Here is a 21,433-nt window from a genome sequence, read left to right on the forward strand (position 1 = left end):
TGACCTCACTCCAAATGTAACGTTTATGGTTGTGGTCAATAAGATCAATTTTGGTCTCATCACTCCAAATTACCTTGTTCAAGAAGTTTTGAGCTTTGTCTCTGTGCTGTTTTGCGTATTGTAGGCGAGATACTTTGTGGCATTTGCGCAGTAATGGCTTTCTTCTGGCGACTCAACCATGCAGCCCATTTTTCTTCAAGTGGCTCCTTATTGTGCATCTTGAAACAGCCACACCACTAGTTTTCAGAGAGTCCTGAATTTCAGTTGATGTTATTTGTGGGTTTTTCTTTACATCCTTAACAATTTTCCTGGCAGTTGTGGACAACATTTTTGTTGGTTTACCTGACCGTGGTTTTGTTTTAACAGAGCCCCTGATTTTCCATTTGATAACCACAATTTGAACGTTGCTGACTGGCATTATCAATTCCTTGGATATCATTATGTATCCCTTTCCAGTTTTATACAGTTCAACTACCTTTTCCCGTAGATCCATTGACAATTCTTTTGCTTTCCCCATGACTCACAATCCAGAAATGTCAATGGCTGGATGAAAGATACAAGAGTCTGTCTGGATCCCAGAACCTCACTCAGCTTTTATGTACACACATTGATTACAAGCAAACAGGTCACAAGTGAGGATGTTACCTTTAGTAGCCATTCAAACCCATTTGTGTCAACTTCTGTGCATGTTATCATGCCAAAATCACCAGGGTATGTGAACTTTTGATCAGGGTCATTTGGATGTTTTGGGTTGTCATTATGATGTAAAAAGAGAAAACACCGTGGTTTGATAATACTGTAAATGGCTTCACCCAACCACTTACCGTGAGTGGAGAAAAAGCTTTTGTGTTATCATTCATATTCTCTGAAATAAAGGCCAAAAAAGCAAAAATTCTGCCGGGCTATGTAAACTTTAGAGTACAACTGTACATGCTCAAATGGAACTGCAATACTGCCATTTTACATTTGATTTCCATGGACCAAACAGGAGCAGCCAGTAGGCTGGATTTGACCCATGAGACACAGGTTATACTGTAACTTATAAAATCATTCACAAAGAAATGAATCTCTACAAGAAGACACAAATTGTAAAAACATCTCAATGGCAATCAATGGAAATAGGATGCATAAAATGCAAGAGGCTGATAACCTACAGTATTTGTATGTTAAAATGTTGTTGGATACATACTGAATTTTCAAACTGAAAGAAATTTTCAGCGTTTCAGTTTTCTTTTCTTTTAGAGGTAAAATGCAGCAGCACAAAAGATAAACACAATATCTGTATTAATTTATAAAAATACTTATGTAAAGAAAATCATTAGGCTGGGCTTCTTCACTATAAAACTTTGTTGTGTCAATGTGGTGGGTTATGTCTCAACATCCAATGCTGTTTACATCACTGAGTACTGCACAGAACTCAACCATTATTAAAGTGTTTGTCTCAGGATTGTTTTGCAAGAGAGGACCACTCCCTTGCCTCTCAGCTTCCTGCTTTCTGGAGTTAGCTGTGCTCCTTCTTGGTTGATTGCAAATTGTCCATGCTGCAAACAGAGCAAGCTATTGAAAATTGTGCATTTTCTGGTGCTGCAAATAGAGCAAGCTTTAGTGCAGGATCTGAGAAGCGCAGTGACACTGAAGTCAGCCAGGATGAAGAACTAACAGTGCGCTCAGTGCGCTCAAGCTATCCTAGGCAGCCTTGCTCACATGTGTGACCACCACTGCTAGACTGCAGCAGTTGCCAGTAACCTAGACAATGACAACTAATTGAGGATTTTACACTTTGCAATTTTTCCAAGGTAAGAACATGGTAATGACCCTTTAAACTGGCATGATAATAGAATAATTAGAGATGATCGAATGTTTTGAACTCACTAACTTCAATGGATTGAACAAAATGGATTTGAAGGAAATTTCAATACTGCAAAGCCTCCAGTTCCCATGTGATAATATACTTTTAGCTCTCCTAGTATTGTTTGAACCTTATTTGAGCTTGTTAAAACAAATACAGCCTTTAGAAATGTCAACGTGACCAAAACATAACTGGCTTGATAACCATTGGCAGGGTTGCCACTAGAAATTTCGGGGCTCCATATTGGCAAACTTTTTGGGGCCCTCTTGAGACTCCGCCCAGGCTCCACCCCAGCCCCACCTCCACGCCACACCCCTCAAATTGCCCACAGTTCCACCGCTCTCTTTTGGAAAAAATCCACTTCTCACCTATCACACATTAACAGTTCCTATCACCAGATCACGCATATAGCCCGCAACTTTTGCTTTGGCCAAAATATTTTTTAAGCCGCCACCATAACACGTTAGACCCTTTTGGCCGGGCCCTACTCTACTGTAACCTATTAAATATTTGTTAAAATATGCAATACAATTTAGGTATATATATTTTTTTCAATTTTTAAAATGACCAATAATATCATATTCAAAGAACAAATACTGCTACACCATGTCCAGACCACATATTACCACCACAGTGATCGAATAATTTCACATACAAGGAACAAATACCACAACACCATGACCAGACCACATATTACCACCAGTGACCGAATAATATCACATACAAGGAACAAATACCACCGCACCATGACCAGACCACATATTACCACCACAAAGTGACCAAATAGCACATACAAGGGACAGATACGGCAAAACCATGTCCAGACCACATATTACCACCACATAGTGACTGAATGCTACAATACTGATCAGTAATAAAAATAACACAATACTATCACCATAAGTGCCATTATACACAGGAGATCTGCACTTAGTATGCAGTGTCTGTGTACAGGTAATAGTTTTCACTGTTGGTATTATACACAGGAGCTCTGTATATAATGTATAGGTAATATAGTGATCACTGGTGACATTATACAGAGGACCTCTGTATATAGTATACAGTGTATAGTGTCAGTGTATAGGTAAGACACTGTCTCACCAGTGACGTCTCTAGGTGAAGTCCTTCATCTTTGTTTTTCATCCATCACAGACCGCCATCACTTTTTCCAGCCAGGGCTCATCTCTGCAGGAAATAACACAGTTATCTCGAGCTCTGCTTGTAGAACACAATAATTAATTTTTCCAAACTTCTACATTACACCACATGAAGAAAAAAAGGCAACATAGTATCACGCTACACAGTAACAGGACCGCCCCCCCATTTAAAACAGTATACTCAAAAGATAAAATAAATACATCACTGCAGTAATAATATCCCTTAATTAGCCCCTATGGTAATAATATTCCCCATCCTGGCCCCCGTGTGTCTCATTCCTGGCTTCAGCCATATGTTCTCGCATCCTGCCCTCATGAGTATCCATTCTGTCCCATATGATCTCCCCATCCTTCCCCATATGTCTCCATCGTACCTATCCTGCCCCATGATCCAATCATGCCCCGTATCTCCATTATGCCCCTATGTCTCCAACATTCTGCCCCCAATGTGTCCACCATTCTGCCCCCAATGTGTCTCCAGCATTCTGCCCCGTGTCTCCAGCATTCTGCCCCAGTGTCTCAAGCATTCTGCCCCAGTGTCTCCAGCATTGTGCCCCCAGTGTGTCCAGCATTGTGCTTCATTCTGTCCAGCATTCTGCATCCAGTGTGTCCAGCATTGTGCCCCCAGTGTGTCCAGCATTGTGCCCCAGAGTGTCAAGCATTGTGCTCCCAGTGTGTCCAGCATTGTGCCCCAGTGTCTCCAGCATTGTGCCCCCAGTGTGTCCAGCATTGTGCCTCCAATGTGTCCAGCATTGTGCCCCCAGTGTGTCCAGCATTGTGCTCCAGTGTCTCCCGGATTGTGCCCCAGTGTCTTCAGCATTCTGCCCCCCGCCCCGTGTCTCCAGCATTCTGCCCCAGAGCCCCCTGGATTGCCGCTCTCAATAATTAAAAAAAAAGAAGTTCTTACCTGGCCGCACACCTGCAGCGAAGGTGAAGCTCCCTCCACTCAGCTGATGCGCGCACTCGCCGTTGACTGACAATGACGTCAGACGCTGGCAACGTGCGCGCTGCGGCTGATGTCAGCTGCCAGCCTCCGATTGGCTGGCGGCTGTTAACTATTGACATGCGAGGACGGGCCCGCACATCAATAGCTTTGCTGCCGCAGTGCCGCTAAGGGCCCGGTTTAGCCTGACAGTAGGGGCCAGGTGAGCAGATGAGACGGGGCCCGATGCGGGCCCCCTCTGCCCACCGGACTCCATACGCCAATCAGGGCAGTAATGCCCTTATGGCGGCCCTGACCAGTGGTAACCAACAGCCTGCTTAGTAACACAGATTTTTTATGCATTACAATGTTAAAAAAAGTCCAAAAATTATCTGTCTTAGGCCCTGATTCATGAAGTGTTTTCATAAGTTTTCTAGAATAAATCAGCTTTAATTGTCACAAGCAAATATTGTGACTTTTGCCATTTCCACGACAGTCCTGACCAGCTTCTTCAAAAAGGAAGGGGGATCAGGTGTGAGATAGAGCATGACTTACCCAGGTTATCTTTTTCATGAAAATGTATGCCACCTTATGCAGTGTAAAATGTAAAAAAATGCAATCACTTGGAAAGCTCTCAAAAACATATTTTGTTCAGAACACCGAATATAGAATTGAAGTTGAAAGTTAGTCTTCCTTTTATGTCCTTTGAAAAAAATTGCTCATTTATAAATTTATGGCAGCAAAAGTTGAGACAGGGCTTAAAAAAGTACAAAGCTAATGAACAGCTTGAGGGTCAATTTTCAACTACGTCATATGACTGTGCACTGAAATAGCATATTAGAAAGGCAGACTCTCCCAGAAGCAAACGATTGTCAACGGTTCACCAATCTACATAGTAACATAGTAACATAGTTAGTAAGGCCGAAAAAAGACATTTGTCCATCCAGTTCAGCCTATATTCCATCATAATAAATCCCCAGATCTACGTCCTTCTACAGAACCTAATAATTGTATGATACAATATTGTTCTGCTCCAGGAAGACATCCAGGCCTCTCTTGAACCCCTCGACTGAGTTCGCCATCACCACCTCCTCAGGCAAGCAATTCCAGATTCTCACTGCCCTAACAGTAAAGAATCCTCTTCTATGTTGGTGGAAAAACCTTCTCTCCTCCAGACGCAAAGAATGCCCCCTTGTGCCCGTCACCTTCCTTGGTATAAACAGATCCTCAGCGAGATATTTGTATTGTCCCCTTATATACTTATACATGGTTATTAGATCGCCCCTCAGTCGTCTTTTTTCTAGACTAAATAATCCTAATTTCGCTAATCTATCTGGGTATTGTAGTTCTCCCATCCCCTTTATTAATTTTGTTGCCCTCCTTTGTACTCTCTCTAGTTCCATTATATCCTTCATGAGCACCGGTGCCCAAAACTGGACACAGTACTCCATGTGCGGTCTAACTAGGGATTTGTACAGAGGCAGTATAATGCTCTTATCATGTGTATCCAGACCTCTTTTAATGCACCCCATGATCCTGTTTGCCTTGGCAGCTGCTGCCTGGCACTGGCTGCTCCAGGTAAGTTTATCATTAACTAGGATCCCCAAGTCCTTCTCCCTGTCAGATTTACCCAGTGGTTTCCCATTCAGTGTGTAATGGTGATATTGATTCCTTCTTCCCATGTGTATAACCTTACATTTATCATTGTTAAACCTCATCTGCCACCTTTCAGCCCAAGTTTCCAACTTATCCAGATCCATCTGTAGCAGAATACTATCTTCTCTTGTATTAACTGCTTTACATAGTTTTGTATCATCTGCAAATATCGATATTTTACTGTGTAAACCTTCTACCAGATCATTAATGAATATGTTGAAGAGAACAGGTCCCAATACTGACCCCTGCGGTACCCCACTGGTCACAGCGACCCAGTTAGAGACTATACCATTTATAACCACCCTCTGCTTTCTATCACTAAGCCAGTTACTAACCCATTTACACACATTTTCCCCCAGACCAAGCATTCTCATTTTGTGTACCAACCTCTTGTGCGGCACGGTATCAAACGCTTTGGAAAAATCGACATATACCACGTCCAATGACTCACCGTGGTCCAGCCTATAGCTTACCTCTTCATAAAAACTGATTAGATTGGTTTGACAGGAGCGATTTCTCATAAACCCATGCTGATATGGAGTTAAACAGTTATTCTCATTGAGATAATCCAGAATAACATCCCTCAGAAACCCTTCAAATATTTTACCAACAATAGAGGTTAGACTTACTGGCCTATAATTTCCAGGTTCACTTTTAGAGCCCTTTTTGAATATTGGCACCACATTTGCTATGCGCCAGTCCTGCGGAACAGATCCTGTCGCTATAGAGTCCCTAAAAATAAGAAATAATGGTTTATCTATTACATTACTTAGTTCCCTTAGTACTCGTGGGTGTATGCCATCCGGACCCGGAGATTTATCTATTTTAATCTTATTTAGCCGATTTCGCACCTCTTCTTGGGTTAGATTGGTGACCCTTAATATAGGGTTTTCATTGTTTCTTGGGATTTCACCTAGCATTTCATTTTCCACCGTGAATACCGTGGAGAAGAAGGTGTTTAATATGTTAGCTTTTTCCTCGTCATCTACAACCATTCTTTCCTCACTATTTTTTAAGGGGCCTACATTTTCAGTTTTTATTCTTTTACTATTGATATAGTTGAAGAACAGTTTGGGATTAGTTTTACTCTCCTTAGCAATGTGCTTCTCTGTTTCCTTTTTGGCAGCTTTAATTAGTTTTTTAGATAAAGTATTTTTCTCCCTATAGTTTTTTAGAGCTTCAATGGTGCCATCCTGCTTTAGTAGTGCAAATGCTTTCTTTTTACTGTTAATTGCCTGTCTTACTTCTTTGTTTAGCCACATTGGGTTTTTCCTATTTCTAGTCCTTTTATTCCCACAAGGTATAAACCGCTTACACTGCCTATTTAGGATGTTCTTAAACATTTCCCATTTATTATCTGTATTCTTATTTCTGAGGATATTGTCCCAGTCTACCAGATTAAGGGCATCTCTAAGCTGGTCAAACTTTGCCTTCCTAAAGTTCAGTGTTTTTGTGACTCCCTGACAAGTGCCCCTAGTGAAAGACAGGTGAAACTGTACAATATTGTGGTCGCTATTTCCTAGATGCCCAACCACCTGCAGATTTGTTATTCTGTCAGGTCTATTAGATAGTATTAGGTCTAAAAGTGCTGCTCCTCTGGTTGGATTCTGCACCAATTGTGAAAGATAATTTTTCTTGGTTATTAGCAGAAACCTGTTGCCTTTATGGGTTTCACAGGTTTCACTTTCCCAGTTAATATCCGGGTAGTTAAAGTCCCCCATAACCAGGACCTCATTATGGGTTGCAGCTTCATCTATCTGCTTTAGAAGTAGACTTTCCATGGTTTCTGTTATATTTGGGGGTTTGTAACAGACCCCAATGAGAATTTTGTTACCATTTTTCCCTCCATGAATTTCGACCCATATGGACTCGACATCCTCATTTCCTTCGCTAATATCCTCCCTTAAAGTGGACTTTAGACAAGACTTTACATAGAGACAAACCCCTCCTCCTCTCCGATTTTTACGATCTTTTCTAAACAGACTGTAACCCTGTAAGTTAACTGCCCAGTCATAGCTTTCATCTAACCATGTCTCGGTTATTCCCACTATGTCAAAGTTACCTGTAGATATTTCTGCTTCTAGTTCTTCCATCTTGTTTGTCAGGCTTCTGGCGTTTGCGAGCATGCAGTTTAGAGGATTTTGTTTTGTTCCAATCTCCTCGCTGTGGATTGCTTTAGAAATGTTCTTACCTCCCATCTGAGTATGTTTTCCTGGGTCTTCTTTGTTCAAGTCTAATGTTTTTCTTCCCGTCCCCTCTTCTTCTAGTTTAACGCCCTCCTGATGAGTGTAGCGAGTCTTCTGGCGAATGTGTGTTTCCCAGGTTTGTTGAGGTGTAGTCCATCTCTGGCAAGGAGTCCATCGTACCAGTAATTCACACCGTGGTCCAGGAATCCGAATCCTTGTTGTCTGCACCATCGTCTTAGCCAGCTGTTTGCATCAAGGATCCTGTTCCATCTCCTGGTGCCATGCCCGTCTACTGGAAGGATAGAAGAAAAAACTACCTGTGCATCCAGTTCCTTTACTTTCTTCCCCAACTCTTCAAAGTCTTTGCAGATTGTCAGTAGGTCTTTCCTTGCTGTGTCATTGGTGCCAACATGTATCAGAAGAAATGGGTGAACGTCCTTGGAGCTGAAGAGCTTTGGTAACCTATCGGTCACATCCTTGATCATCGCACCTGGAAGGCAGCATACTTCTCTTGCAGTTATGTCCGGTCTGCAGATGGCTGCTTCTGTGCCTCTCAGTAGTGAGTCTCCCACCACCACCACTCTTCGTTGCTTCTTGGCTGTACTTTTTGCTGTCACTTGTTGCTGTGTGCCCTTTTCTTTTTTGCTTGCTGGTATTGCTTCATCCTTAGGTGTGCCATCTTCATCCTCTACAAAGATTTGATAATCTGTGGTATGGAGTGCATCACACTTACTTCCGGGCCGCGTGCCTCCATTGGCTCCGGGTTTTCTTCTTCTGGAACCTCAGCAGTAATAACTCCAAGGAAAAAGGATCCCATAAAAACAATCAAACTTTTACTGGATAAATGGCAGTCTTTAGAAACAGGCATACAGGATAAGGCCCAACGAGTTGTTGAGTTACAGCCAACAATGTTAGAGATGAGCGAATATTTCAATGTTCGGTTCGATTCACGATCGCCGACTTTGCAATATACGCTGAATTAATCGTTGATTAAATTGCCGAATATAGCCGAACATACACAGATCAAAAGCCGGTGTTTCCCACGCTATGTGACTGCGTGGGAAGCACCGGCGTAGCGCTCTGATCAGCAGTAAAATCATCCCCGCCGGTCAGAGAGCCGCGGTTCTCACGCTGTCAGAAGACAGCATGAGCTCTCAGTTGTAATCGGAGTTATAAAGTTTACCTCCGGTCACAGGTGTCAGTTGATGGGACTTCGCAAAAACAAGGAGAGAAAAGACCAACAAATAATGGTGTGCACACCTGGTACAAATCAATAGAAATACATATAATTTTTATTGAGAACCCGAAACAGACAACAAATTTAAAAACATCTAAAACCAATAATACGACACGATGATCAAAACACCCCCCCCCCCCCTTCCCCTCCCAGGGAAACATGTGTCTACATGGGACAAACTATGTGGAGCTCCATTAACATGCAATGATAAAATACTAAATACAATCAATAATCAAAAATATGATACAGCAATAAAAATTGCAATCGAGTACAAGAAATCACTATTTAGTCACAATATAAATTGCCCAAAAAATATTGTTATATACCAAAGCAGCCAATATGATAAGATCCAATTTCAAAATGAAAATTGCATGGTATGGGTATAGCTAGAGATAAAGGAAAAAAATGGGAAAAGGTGCCAGTGCCTTTATGATTAAATGTTTAAAAAAGCACTATATACCCTGATGAGAGCAGAAAGCTGCCATGAGAGATGGATGTAAGCCCAAAAATAGCTACCTGTGTAGCTCAAACAAGAGAGGAGCTCCTATCAAGCCCAAGTGGGCAGTCAGTCCACATGAGACAGGGGAGTGGGGAGACCCCACGTGTATCGCTGTGCAGGACACCTTCGTCAAGGAAAGTCTGTACCGGGTACCATATACATGCATTATATACAGAAGGTACTAATGAGTCCAAGTATTTACCGATGTGTAAAAATCATCTCATAGGTCAGGATTGGGAGGTAGTCAGAGGGTCACGGACACGCGGTGTCCAATCCACTGCATAGTCCATGTACGTCCGGTTGTCAAGCTGCGCAAGCGCATAGTTCTATTAGATTTCAACCGGGCAGAAGTAAACTCATTGCGCATGTGCAATACCTGAAATGAAGTCAAAATTAAAAACTCAAAGTGCATGCGCTAGAATGAAACAAAATTGAGTCGTATGTGTGCACACTGCGCATGTGCCAAATTTACCCAAGAAAATGCACGTAGAATGCATCTGCAAACACCCAAAGTGCCGCAGATGACTAATTATAGGGCCATCAGATGAATCAACACCTATAATGAGGCACAATATCCAATAAAGGTAATACTATTAAAGATAGTAATATCAAAAGATGGCACAATAAACAGCAAATGCTCGATAGATTGAACTCAGCGCATGCACTGCATATATCTTCATTTGAGCTATTTTTGCGCATCTACTATTTATTGTGCCATCTTTTAATATTACTATCTTTAATATTTTTATTGGATATTGTGGCTCATAATAGGTTTTGATTTGTCTGATGGCCCTATAGTTTGCCATCTGTGGCATTTTGGGTGTTTGCAGATGGCAGTCTACATGCATATTCTTGGGTACATTTGGCGTATATGTGTTAGGTGTCGAGTTCCCACCTCTGCACAGGGGGAATCTCGAACCTTCTCTGCGGCGGTCTCCCATTCTTCTCCAGCCGCAGTGGAGTCTGCTCAGCGGAGACGTCGGCCCCAGCATCTTGCTCAGTCTCACTATGTGCATAGGGTTACTGCTAATTTTCCAGCTTCTGCCATTGAGGCCAGTGCTGGGCAGCGGCGAGCAGACGCTTTTGGGACAAAGTCCTGCTTTTTCCCTTCTGAGCATGCCCGGGGTGAGATCTCCCGTTGGAGATCTCGGGTCACATGCTCAGATGCTGCAGCGGTTCCCATTGGTCCTCCAGTAAGGTCTTGAAGGTGCTAAACTTCTGTGGCAGCTTCCCATTGGTCCTTTATTGGAAGGTCCTGAACGTGCTGCAGCTATATAAGCTGCACATGACCGCACGGCCATGCGCTAGTGTACATTTGTAAACATGTGTGTGTTGTGAGTGAAAATCGCTCTTTAAAAAACCCTCCCTATTGGATGACTGTTCGCGGAAGGTGGATGATTGCTGTCTAGCGTCCGACTTACCCAACAGCACGTTACACACCAATACATCTAGTTGCTCTTGTGTGCGGTACCGCGGCCCTGTGACTTAACAGGGTTCGCTTCCTTCACACAGGGTGAAGTTAACCCATGTGTGTATTCACATTGTACCGCCATATAGTCCATCATTGCTTGGCAGCAGGTTCCATCTCTGCACGGTGGACCCCGGGCTGCGAACGCACCTTATTCTACCTATCTTATTATTTGGTGCGTTCCGCTAGCCCTAACAATATGCGCAGTGTGTACACTTACGGCTCTATTATGCTTCATTCTAGCGTATGCGCTTTGAGTTTTTAATTTTGACTTAATTTTGGGTATTGCGCATGCGCAATGAGTTTACTTCCGCTTGGTTGAAATCTAATAGAGCTATGCGCCTGCGCAACTTGACAACCGGACGTATGTGGACTATGCAGTGGATTGAACACCGTGACTTCCGTGACCCTCTGACTGCCTCCCGACCCTGACCTATGAGATGATTTTTACACATCGTTAAATGCTTGGACTCATTAGTACCTTCTGTATATAATGCATGTATATGGTACCCGGTACAGACTTCCCCTGACGAAGCTGCACAGCGATACGCGTGGGGTCTCCCCACTCCCCTGTCTCATATAGACTGACTGCCCACTTGGGCTTGATAGGAGCTCCTCTCTTGTTTGAGCTACACAGGTAGCTATTTTTGGGTTTACCGCCTTCTCTCATGGCAGCTTTCTGCTCTCATCAGAGTATATAGTGCTTTTTTAAACATTTAATCATAAAGGCACTGGCACCTTTTCCTTTTTTTTTCCCTTTATCTCTAGCTATACCCATACCATGCAGTTTTCATTTTGAAATTGGTTCTTTTCATATTGGCTGCTTTGGTATTTAATAATAATCTTTTTTGGCTGTTTATATTGTGACTAAACAGTGATTTCTTGTACTTGATTGCAATTATTATTGCTCTATCATTATATTATTGATTATTGATTGTATTCAATATTTTATCATTGCATGTCAATGGAGCTCCACATATTTCGTCCCATGTAGACACATGTTTCCCTGGGAGGGGGGGTGTTTTGATTATCATGTTGTATTATTGGTTTTAGATGTTTTTAAATTTGTTGTCTGTTTCAGGTTCTCAAAAAAGAATTATACCTGGACCCGTTGAAGCACCCTGCGCGAAACGGCCGTAGTCCTTACCGGTTCCCCGCACCCTCTCCTGTTCACGTCCTGCCGCCTCTCCATATGTACCTGATTGCTGTTCGTAGCAAATAAAGGACTTCATCACAGCATCTCCAGGGGTGAGTGCCATACTTTCTTTTCTGATATACTGTCAGTGAAGCCTTGGGTCCTCTGTGGATTTTTCTGTGAGCACCACCCCGAGCTGTTTTTTCTGGACAGTGTTGCAGCCGACGCTGCAGCCGACGCTGCCGCCGCTTTTCCACACACCTGTGAAGAGTTGTGATTCTAGTGCCGCACGGCTACCATTCTTTGGTTTGGTTCTGATTTCTATTGATTTGTTCCAGGTGTGCATGCCATTATTTGTTGGTCTTTTCTCTCCTCATTTTTGCTTTGTTTATATTCCTACAAGGTGTAGCACCCTATTATTTAAATTTAACTTATGGAGGTGCATCCTATATTTTTTCTTTATAGTTGATGGGACTACAGCTCCCATCAACTGACACCTGCTGCCGCTTATAACAGTGAGAGCAGGAGTGGCAGATGGGAGTATTCATCAGCTGCTCCTGCGCTGTAAATAAATACCGTATATACTCAAGTATAAGCTGAGACCCCTAATTTTGCCACCAAAAACTGGGAAAATTTATTGACTCGAGTATAAGCCTAGCTGCATACAAAATACGCCCCATAAAATGCTGCATAAAGTTCATGATGGGCCCCATAAGATGTTCCATACAAAAAATATGCCCCAAATAATGCTGCACAAAGGTTAATAATGACCCCATAAGATGCTCCATATTAAAATATACCCACATAATGCTTCATAAAAGTTGATGGCCCCATAAGATGCGCCATAGAATAATATGCTCCATATGCTGCTGCGATGAAAAAAAAAAAGGACTTACTCACCTCTCGTCGTTGGGGGCCAGGTGTCGGTGTTGCCGTTGGCTCATGCCCCCTGTACTTGCGATATTCACCTGTGCCCGTTCCACCGCCGCGCTGTCTTCCATGTCCTCTGGCTGTGACTGTTCAGGAAGACAGAGACCGGCGGTGGAACAGGGACAGATAAATATCACATGGCTCACCCTCCCCCGTCATACTCACCCCCTCCTGATGCGGTCTCTGCATGTCCCTGCTTCTCTGATCATCTCTGGCGCCTGCAGCTTGTTCCTGTGTTCAGCGGTCACATGGTACCGCTCATTAAGGTAATGACTATGCGCTGCTAGCCTATGATAGTGGAGTCACGTGCATATTCATTACTTATTTTTAATTATGTAAATACATTTTTAAAAAAACATCATGGGGTCCCCCCATTTTTGACAACCAGCCTTGCTAAAGCAGACAGCTGAGGGCTGGTATTCTTAGCCTGGTAAGGATCCATGGATATTGGCTCCCCCCAACCTAAAAATAGCAGCGCGCAGCTGCCCAAAAGAGGCACATCTATTATATGCACCAATTCTGTTGGCAAATATATAGCTGCTGCTTTTTTTTGAGGAGACTGAAAAAATATAATATATTTTGATCCGTCAAGTATAACATGTTTTGAGGTCCTTTTTTGAAACATTTTCCTGGGCTACATTTCTCAGCCATACACTGTAGTGTGGAGTATATTTCTGTAATTTCTAAAACTGAATTTCTGTGATCTCCAAACCTGATAAAAAAATTGAAACATGTTTAACCCCTTTATGACCGTGGGATTTTTCGTTTTTCCGTGTTCGTTTTTCACTCCCCTCCTTCCCAGAGCCATAACTTTTTTATTTTTCCGTCAATTTGGCCATGTGAGGGCTTATTTTTTGCGGGACGAGTTGTACTTTTGAACGACATCATTGGTTTTAGCATGTCTTGTACTAGAAAACGGGAAAAAAATTCCAAGTGTGGTGAAATTGCAATAAAAGTGCAGTCCCACACTTGTTTTTTGTTTGGCTTTTTTGCTAGGTTCACTAAATGCTAAAACTGACTTGACATTATGATTCTCCAGGTCAGTTCGAGTTCGTAGACACCTAACATGACTAGGTTATTTTTTATCTAAGTGGTGAAAAAAAATTCCAAACTTTGCTAAAAAAAAAAAAAAAATTGCGCCATTTTCCGATACTCGTAGCGTCTCCATTTTTCGTGATCTAGGGTCGGTTGAGGGCTTATTTTTTGCATGCCGAGATGACGTTTTTAATGATAGCATTTCGGTGCAGATACGTTCTTTTTATCGCCCGTTATTGCATTCTAATGCAATGTCGCAGCGACCAAAAAAACGTAATTATGGTGTTTCGAATTTTTTTCCCGCTACGCTGTTTAGCGATCAGGTTAATGCTTTTTTTTAATTGATGGATCGGGCGTTTCTGAGCATGGCGATACCAAATATGTGTAGATTTGATTTTTTTTTTATTGATTTATTTTGATTGGGGCGAAAGGGGGGTGATTTAAACTTTTATATTTTTTTTATTTTTTTAACATTTTTTTCAACTTTTTTTTTTTACTTTTTCCATGCTTCAATAGCCTCCATGGGAGGCTAGAAGCAGGCACAACTCGATCGCCTCTGCTACATAGCAGCGATCTGCTGATCACTGCTATGTAGCAGAAATGCAGGTGTGCTGTGAGCGCCGACCACAGGGTGGCGCTCACAGCCACCGGCGATCAGTAACCATAGAGGTTTCAAGGACCTCTATGGTTACAATGGAGATGCATCGCCGACCCCCGATCATGTGACGGAGGTCGGCGATGACATCATTTCCGGCCGCCCGGCAGGAAGCGGTGGTTAAATGCCACTGTCTGCGTTTGACAGCGGCATTTTACTAGTTAATAGGTGCGGGCAGATCGCGATTCTGCCCGTGCCTATTACGGGCACATGTCAGCAGTTCAAAACAGCTGACATGTCCCGGCTTTGGTGCGGGCTCACCGCGGAGCCCTGCATCAAAGCAGGGGATCTGACCTTGGACGTACTATCCTGTCCAAGGTCAGAAAGGGGTAAAGGATTGAAATTGATTGTCATCCATGCACTTTTGCATTCTTTCTGTTATATTATGGTTGACTAAACTCCCCAAAACTGCTTTGATTGCTGCAGGTGACCAATTTTTTTCTTTTATTAAAAATAAACTTGATTTCAAGAGACCTAGCAATTAAAAAATGCGTAAACTGTGCGTTAAGGGATGGGGAAGTGGAAGTGCTGATGATAGTGGAAGCAGATGCCGAGGACGTGGGTAGATGCAATTACGCTTGTTGCTGTAGCACAATAAACACGATAATCCAAGGCACACAGGTTCCTGGCCCACTTTGTAGGGAGGCATGGTATATCACTTTTGAAGCCAGAGCAGTGTGAACAGGTGGTCAGTTGGATAGCAGATAACATAGTAACATAGTTATTAAGGTTGAAGGAAGACTTTAAGTCCATCTAGTTCAACCCATAACGCTTCCAGCAGGCTTGGCTGCACCACACAGTCTTCCACACAGTCCAGTCTTACAAGGCCAAAGTCTGGATCACTTAATCCACCTCCTTCCTCCCACCATGTTGAGTCCCAGGAGACTAGTGATCCCACACTAGGACACTCTGATGTGCTCTTTACCCCAACATTTCTTGATTGTGGACTCCCAACCTGCATATTTCAAGAGGTACAGGAGGACAGCCATAGCCAAAAGAACATGATGGTCAGGAACTGCAAATTTGGGACAAGGAGGAAGATGATGATGAGACACAGTTGCTGATAAGTCTTGTTGTTGTTAAATCACAAAGTCAGGAGGACCAGAGTGCAGCAGTGCTAGACGAGGTGGTGGATGACAAGTGTGAAGAGATTGAGGGCACTACCAACAGGGGATCAAAGGCCACACAGAGTATATATTGATGACCAAGGAAAGAGGAAAGCAATGTGTATGACGGCCATGATCACCCATGAAAAAGTCCACACAATATGATTGCTCCAAACCTAATATAGAAATACAATAATTTTTATAAATGCAAAAAACAGACCAAACAAGGACAAACAGATTAAAAACAATTTAAAAAATGCCAAAAGTAGGCCATAGAAAAAGCTACTAGAGGCCCGTGTGAGGACCAAAATTAACATCCTACAATGTGTTGGCTATAAAATGCAGGAAAGAAACAATGTATGGATAGGGACACCAAATTCAACAAAATGAAATATTAACCATACAATGCCAAATGCTAGACAGGTTTACCATGTATGAAGTAATGACAAAACTGTTAGCAAAAATACAAACAAATTCTAAGCAAGCACCTTTTCCGCCGACTCATGGCGGCAGCCATCTCTCGGTACTCAGTCCCCAGCTGCCACTTTTTCTCCCAATGTGGCATCCCCACCTTGTACCAGCATGTGTCCATGAACATCACCAGTGCTCTTACCAACTCACTTATATGGATTGTCCACTTAGCAACCGACACGTGGACAAGCGCTTGTGGCCAGGGACGCTACATTTCCATGATGGCACACTGGGTGAACATTGTAATGGCCGAGCTGAGTCCTACTCTGGCACGGCACATTTGCTCAGTGTCACAGTGCAGAAAGGTCGCTCCTATGCTAGTGCTGGTGCTGAAAATGAACTTATCCTGTGTGAAATCGATCTTCCAGCATCAAAGTAGATTGTGCAAAAATTGTGTGGCAGTCTCCAGATGCCCCATTAGCTACTCCAAATCATTTGTGCTAACACTGTGTTTCAGTGGAAAATCAGAAAGCCAGATTTCCACTTAAAAATCGTTAGGCCTAATATAGTTTTGCAGCCTGGAGGGCCAATTAGCTACTCCTAATCGTTTGTGCTAAAACTGTGTTTCAGTGGCAAATCAGAAGGCCAGATTTCCACTTAAAAATTGTTAGGCCTGATATAGTGGTGCAGCCACGAGGCCCAATTAGCAACTACAAATCGTTTGTGCTAAAACTGGGTTTCAGTGGCAAATCAGAGGGCCAGACAGGAAGAGGCAGTGGGGTGACCAGAGGGACAAAGCGGCAACTGGAATTTCTCCATCAAAGAGTCAGGCTTTCCTCAGTCTGTGACTTTTAAAGAGAGTTCTGAGACAAACAAAATGGCCGTTTACAACCTGTGCCATGACAAGATCAGCAAGAGCCTGACCACTAAGAACCTAACCACCACCAAATGTCATCTAAGCACCCGATTCGGTGGGCCGTATGCCTGGGACCACGATTGGGGCCATCTGATGACACCACTACCTATTCCCCTGTGTTAGGTGCTTCCTAAACCCCTGTCCAAAACACTGATGCAGATGCCTCCTGCCCTGCACGTATCCTTGCACATTCTGACTTACTATCATCAGGCACTTCCAATTTCTTGTCCCAGCACAGCGTTCAGCTGTCCTTACCCCATGCTTGGAATGAAAAAGAAAGTTCCCACCCATCCACATGTCAAATTGCTAAGCAGGCATATTTCCAGGCTGCTTGCCTTGGAAATGATGCCATATAGGCTGGTAGACAAGGAGGATTTCCGCCGACTCATGGCGGTAGCCGTCCCATGGTACTCGGTCCCCAACTGCCACTTTGTCTCCCAATATGGTGTCCTCACCTTGTACCAGCACGTGTCCAGGGACACCACCAGTGTTCTTACCAACGCACTTACATGGATTGTCCACTTAAAGACCGACATGTGGTCAAGCACTTGTGGCTAGGAACTCTATCTTTCCATGACGGCACACTCGGTGAACATTGTGGTGGCCGGGCCGAGTCCTAACCTGGCACGGCACATTTGCTCAGTGTCACAGTGCAGAAAGCTCGCTCCTGCATTAGTGCTGGTACTAAAACTGAACTTACAGTGCCTTGCGAAAGTATTCGGCCCCCTGGATCTTTTCAGCCTTTTCCCACATATCATGCTTCAAACATAAAGATACCAAATGTAAATTTTTGGTGAAGAATCAACAACAACTGCAATACCAAGTTAGGTTATTACACTTGGGGCTATTTAGTTTGGAAAAAGGAAGACTAAGGGGTGATCTTATTTTAATGTATAAATATATGAGGGGACAGTACAAAGACCTTTCTGATGATCTTTTTAATCATAGACCTGAGACAGGGACAAGGGAGCATCCTCTACGTCTGGAGGAAAGAAGGTTTAAGCATAATAACAGACGCGGGTTCTTTACTGTAAGAGCAGTGAGACTATGGACTGGATACCTTTCTGGAAAAGTATAATGTTACAGGGTATATATGCTAGATTTCTTGATAGGGTGTTGATCCAGGGAACTAGTCTGATTGCCGTATGTGGAGTCGGGAAGGAATTTTTTTTCCCATAATAGAGCTTACTATTAGCCACATGGGGTTTTTTGCCTTCCTCTGGATCAACATGTTAGGGCATGTTAGTTTACGCTATGGGTTGAACTAGATGGACTTAAAGTCTTCCTTCAACCTTAATAACTATGTTACTATGTAATATATGGGAATGCTAAAGTCACTTCAAACATGGATAGGTCCCTAAAAAATATAAATTTTGTAAATTTCCTTGAAAAAATGAAAAATTACTGCTACCTTTTTAAACCTCCTAAAACGCTAACAAAATAAAAGAACATTTTAGAAATGGTACGGATGCAAAGCAGAGATTAGAGAAATTTTATTTATTAATGTTTTGCTGTGGTATGATTATCTGAATTAAAGGGATAATCATTCAAAGTTTGAAAATTGCTAATTTTTTACCATTTTTCTCAAATTTCTGATATTTTTTATAAATAAACACGAAACATATTGACCTAAATCTACCATTATCATAAAGTATAATGTGTCACGAAAAAACAATCTCAAAATCACTGGAATTTGTTGAAGCATTCCAGAGTTATTATCACATAAAGTGACACTGGTCAGATTTCAAAAATTTGGTTCCATCACTAAGGTATTTTGTTGCGCCACCTTTGGTGCGATTACAGTTCAAGTCGCTTGGGGTATGTCTCTATCAGTTTTGTACATTAAGAAACTGAAATTATTGCCCAATCTTCCTTGGCAAACAGCTCGAGCTCAGTGAGGTTTGATGGAGATCATTTGTGATCAGCAGTTTTCAGCTCTTTCCACAGATTCCATTCTAACACCTGCATACGCTTGTTTGTGAACCATTCCATTGTAGATTTTGCTTTATGTTTGGGATCATTGTCTTGTTGGAAGACAAATCTCTCTCCCAGTCTCAGGTCTTTTGCAGACTCCAACAGGTTTTCTTCAAGAATGGTCCTGTATTTGGCTCCATCCATCTTCCCATCAATTTTAGCCATCTTACCTGTGCCTGCTGAGCAAAAGTAGGCCAAACCATGATGCTGCCACCACCATGTTTGACAGTGGGGAAGGTGTGTTCATGATGATGAGCTGTGTTGCCTTTATGCCAAACATATCGTTTGGCATTGTTGCTAAAAAGTTCAATTTTGGTTTCATCTGACTAGAGCACCTTCTTCCACATGTTTGGTGTGTCTCCCAGGTGGCTTGTTGCAAACTTTAAATTACACTTTAAAGCGCCCGTCGCTGATTTGTCGTGGCAATGGTCGTAGGCGTTTTGCCACGACCAATCAGCGACTTGGATTCCATGACAGACAGAGGCCGCGACCAATGAATATCCGTGACAGAAGGACAGACAGACAGAAAGACGGAAGTGACCCTTAGACAATTATATAGTAGATTCCCAAAAGCTGCTAAACACATCAACTTAGGGGCAGACACCAGGAAAGTGGCCTCAATTCACCCACAGTACAAATTTTAGAATGGCATGTGTTGTGAATTCTGTTATCGAACTCCCTCCTGTGGTCATGAATGGTACTTCGGCGAGTTCTGTCCATGGACTCCCTCTGGTGGCTGTGAGTGGAGCTGCTGCTTCTGAGGTTCCTTCCACAGGTGACGTATTTTATTCTTTGGCTGGCTGCTCTATTTAACTCCACTCAGATCGTTACTCCATGCCAGCTGTCAATGTTCTTGTACTGGTTCAGTTCGCTCTTGGATCTTTCTGGTTACCTGTCTACTCCAGCAGAAGCTAAGTCCCTGCTAGTTTATTATTTGTTCATTGTTTCCTTGTCCAGCTTGCTATCATGATTTTGCCTTGCTAGCTGGAAGCTCTGGGATGCAGAGTGGCACCTCCGCACCGTGAGTCGGTGCGGAGGTCTTTTTGCACACTCTGCATGGTCTTTTTGTAGTTATTTATGCTGACCGCAAAGATACCTTTCCTATCCTCAGTCTGTTTAGTAAGCCTGGCCTCCCTTTGCTGAAACCTGTTTCATTTCTGTGTTTGTGACTTTCATCTTAACTCACAGTCAATATATGTGGGGGGCTGCCTTTTCCTTTGGGGAATTTCTCTGAGGCAAGGTAGGCTTTATTTTCTATCTTTAGGGCTAGTTAGCTCTTAGGCTGTGAAGAGGCATCTAGGCAGTGTTAGGTACGCTCCACGGCTATTTCTAGTTGTGTGATAGGATTAGGGGTTGCGGTCAGCAGAGCTCCCACTTCCCAGAGCTTGTCCTGTGTGAGTTTAACCATCAGGTCATTCCGGGTGCTCCTAACCACCAGGTCCATAACAGTACAGCTGGCCCAAAGTATTAATGCATCTCAATAGAGGGATAAGAGAAGTTCTGAGACCATTTTTTTTTCTCTGCAGTGTGTTTTGTCTTTCTTTTCCCCTTAACCTCTGGGTGGTTCAGGACACAGGTGTAGATATGGACATTAAAGGTCTGTCCTCTTGTGTGGATCATCTCACTGCAAGGGTACAAAACATTCAAGATTTTGTGGTTCAGAATCCGATGTTAGAGCCTAGAATTCCAATTCCTGATTTGTTTTCTGGGGATAGATCTAAGTTCCTGAATTTTAAAAATAATTGTAAACTGTTTCTAGCTTTGAAACCCCGCTCCTCTGGTGACCCCGTTCAACAAGTAAAAATCATTATTTCTTTGTTGCGTGGTGACCCTCAAGACTGGGCATTTTCCCTAGCGCCAGGAGATTCTGCATTTCGTGATGTAGATGCGTTTTTTCTGGCGCTTGGATTGCTTTATGATGAACCAAATTCAGTGGATCAGGCAGAGAAAATCTTGCTGGCTTTGTGTCAGGGTCAGGATGAAGCGGAGGTGTACTGTCAGAAGTTTAGAAAGTGGTCTTTGCTTACTCAGTGGAATGAGTGTGCCCTGGTGGCAATTTTCAGAAAGGGTATTTCTGAAACCCTTAAGGATGTCATGGTGGGATTTCCCACGCCTGCTGGTCTGAATGAGTCTATGTCCTTGGCCATTCAGATCGATCGGCGCTTGCGTGAGCGCAAAAATGTGCACCATTTGGCGGTATTCTCTGAGCATAGGCCTGAGCCTATGCAGTGTGATAGGACTTTGACCAGAGCTGAACGGCAAGAACACAGACGTTGGAATGGGCTGTGTTTTTACTG

The sequence above is a fragment of the Ranitomeya imitator genome, chromosome 4 (genome assembly GCF_032444005.1).
Source record: "Ranitomeya imitator isolate aRanImi1 chromosome 4, aRanImi1.pri, whole genome shotgun sequence".
NCBI classification, from domain to species: domain Eukaryota; kingdom Metazoa; phylum Chordata; class Amphibia; order Anura; family Dendrobatidae; genus Ranitomeya; species Ranitomeya imitator.